Raw genomic sequence first — 3,593 nt, 5'->3', positions numbered from 1 at the left:
ATTATTATGGTATGTTAAGTTTGGTATGGTTACATAACAGGTTACAGGCAAAAACAGGCAATAACTAAAACATGGATGGTTAGTGTGGTTGGTTAGGCATATAAGCATATGTCCAGCAACCAAATTAAGTAAAGGTTGTGTGTTCGAATCTCATGGAGAACTTTTGTATTTGAGCTAATTAGCAACTTTGCAACTACTTACTCCTTTTTAGTTACTTTGCAACTACTTAGCATGTTAGCTAACCCTTACCTTAATCCCAACCTTAAAACCCTTCCCCGAACCCTAGCCATTTGTACTTGCAATTCGTAACATATAACTCGTAACATATCATACGAAATGGTTGATGGATATCCACAAATTCATACATACTATACGAAATGTAACATATTATACTATAGTTCCCAGATTTACTTACTGAATAATACGAAATGCTCTGAGACCACGTTGCAACTGTCTGTAAACCATACCTTCAATTGCATCGGCGATGTGTGGGGACAAAGTACAGAGGAAACCTCTGCGGCTCATCTCCACTGCGTGCAACAACATGGGAATAGGACAAAATGGACAGTTGCCATGGCATTTACCATGTGAAAACTCATTATTCCTTTTCCCTTGTGTATTTTGTATTATGCGATGTTATATAATGTAACGGTTTAAAACCCAGCATTACAAATTACACAATTGCGTGATTGTTTGCATTATTCAATGATAACAATGTGATCATTTATTATTCATAGAAAATAGGCTCCTTGAAACTCATTAACATGTATACTTGGATCATTAATTGATGCATAATTAGCTTACGCATTTAATGTTGGCCAGTTGTGATTGAAGTCGGATTCCATTATGCTTATTAAGATACTGTACACTTAGTAACTTGATAACACTTAATAGCACTGTAGCAATGGATCTAGTTTTTGAATAAATGGGACACTTTTGCATTTCAGTCGTCTTGTAACTTCTTTCGACATCTATCCAACATATTAGCCCAACACATTATATATTTTCTGAAATACTCAAGATGTTTCCTAGTCACATAAACAAATGTTGATATCATATTCACAGGAGACATGACACAACCATTTCTGTACTCTGAGTCAACCATATTTTCAGTTCACATTTGGTAGACTGGGACAGCAGGTTAGATGAACTGGGGCACCATAATTATAGTCCTAATTGTACCTCAATTACAATTAAGTAAAATGTTGTGTAATTAGGAAACATCTGAGGATTTCAGAAATGTATCATGTGTTTGGCTAATATCTTGGATAGACGTCTGAAGAGGTGACAGACAGATGACTGAAATGTAAAAAGTGTCCCACTTTTTCTGAATTCACTCAAATAACACTACAAGAACATTTACAGGATATAGTACTACAAGAGGTAGAGCCCTTTCTAACCTAAGTACAGGGGGTCGCTAATGTATCTCTTTCCTCCATTGGAAAATACTTTAAGACTGTCCCACTTTAGCTAGATATGATTGGTAACGCGGGACAAAAAAAAGGCTGAATTACAAAATGTAAACATTATATTGGAAACTTTTTTATGTGTTTTGATGCACCAGTACATGTAGGCCTGTGAACATTTACATCACAATTTTATGATGTGCTTTATGGGGTGAGCTTCCTGTTTGAAGCTTGCTCTGCCCCGCTCTATATGTCACACCAATGAAGTGGTCTGATTTTGATCATGTCATTTCTCTGCAAGGTTTTAGTAAAAAATTATTTAGATTTTCTATTGTCAGACCAGTAAATGAACACATCAGGATTAAGCTGTCCCAGTTTATATGATGTCCCACTCTTTCCGAATTCACCCCACATGTATTTCAATATGAATAAAACATTTCAAGTTGTGTTTCACTGCTTTGAGTCCATAGACAGGAGCGTTGCTAAAGGATATTGGTCCAATGGTAATGAATGTATAAAATATTGCTTTCACAGGACAGAATTCAAATTATTTTTGGACACTACCACAAATGTCTCCCAACCAGGTAATTTTGATTGATTTCCAATATGAATCCATGGCTTTTAGGTTACAGTGTGCCAGCTGTATGATGAAATAGTAGAGCACAGGGAAATGCAGACAATGAAGCTGGGTTGAAATGCAATTGACCCTTGCACTTTTTATGTAACAAGTATAGATAATACAACTTGAGTTAATCAGCCATTGATAGTTGGAAAGCAATATCCACTATTAGGAACTTAATAGTTACTAGTTCCAAATGATCACACTAGGCCTACTACCAATCACACACACAATCCACAACCTAACAAAATGTTTTTAAACTTCAATGAGTCTGGTATTCAAAGTTGGCCATGTAAATAATTTCAGTCGATCATTTAGCCTAATGAAAACAGAGTCAAAGATAACCAATTATTTCCAAATCTATATTGACTATGTTGTGTGTCACTCACTCCTCCCAGCACAGTCACGGAGCATGCCCACTTCCTCTGTCAGGATTTCGACAGTGGTGTCGGCCTGGCCTTGCTGCAACCCCTCTGTGACCTGATGGAGACTATCTGGGTGGCCCACAGGCCTTTCAGGTAACTGTTGTATCTCATTGTGGATGGTGGGAAGTTTGTGGTACAGTATGATCTGGGCCCTTATTCATAAAACCTCTCAGAGTAGGAATTCTGATCTAGGATAAGTTTATAGTTTTAGATCATAATGAATAAGATTACATGGATGGGGGAGACCTGATCTTAGATCAGCACTACTCTGAGATGCATTATTAAAATGGGCCCAGGACTTTAAATCCAATATATGGGTTAGGAATTTTAAGTGGATCAAAATGGATTAAGTTGTTCATTATACTAGGACAGTCCATCCACTAAATTAGGTCATTACCTTTCCCTTGTAATCAGAACGCCCTGATGCATCCCTGGTGTGACCATGTCTACCTCACTGACATCATGGCTGACTTCCACTGTGATGTCTTCTTCCCGCAGTTTGACCAAAGCATTTATAGAAAACAAGAGAGGTGAGGAAGCATATTTAATTCTCTGCTCTCTTGGCTCTAAGCAGTGCAGCACTGTTCCTTACACTTTGGACTGTGGATATATTCTCTGTTCAGACTGACCAGGTCCACTCCACACACGTCAGGCCAAGTGTTAGAAAGCATCATCAATCTGTCTAAATTGTCCCTTTGTTTCCCTTAACCTCAAACTAGGTTTCCTGGAGTACCAAATGAGATTCAAGAGGAGAATGGGGTTCCATTTCAATTTGAACTTTTCAAGAGGGAGATCTGTAGAGCTGAATAAATACAAACGTTCTGACTATTCTTTGTCAGACCTTCAGTGCCTTTTTTAACTGGCATTGTGGATTGAGATGTTAAGTTGATGTCGGTTTCTACCCATGTATATCCCGTTTTATTTTTATCATGTTTATTCAGATCTACTCGTGAAACTAACATAAAATGTAGTGAAGAACTGTATGAATGCACTAAACAATGTTTACTACACCACATACAATAAGAAGGGTATCCTATCGGAACCTTGTGTTCTGTTGTCCAGTGCAATTCTAATAAAAAATAATTATTCATTTGTATATTACAAATGCCCCACTCACTCTGCCTCTCATCTCATGTGTCTGTG

The 3,593-nt window shown here is 37.5% G+C and overlaps 1 pseudogene; it reads left to right on the top strand.

Moving 5' to 3' along the window:
- The first annotated feature begins 484 nt into the window (after positions 1 to 484).
- Positions 485 to 3,260, top strand: LOC127908461 (dihydrofolate reductase-like; annotated as a pseudogene).
- Positions 3,261 to 3,593: the final 333 nt, after the last annotated feature.

Source organism: Oncorhynchus keta, chromosome 17 (genome assembly GCF_023373465.1).
Source record: "Oncorhynchus keta strain PuntledgeMale-10-30-2019 chromosome 17, Oket_V2, whole genome shotgun sequence".
Lineage (NCBI taxonomy): Eukaryota > Metazoa > Chordata > Actinopteri > Salmoniformes > Salmonidae > Oncorhynchus > Oncorhynchus keta.
Note: the sequence above shows the minus strand (reverse complement) of the source record. Positions and strands in the feature narration are given on the sequence as shown.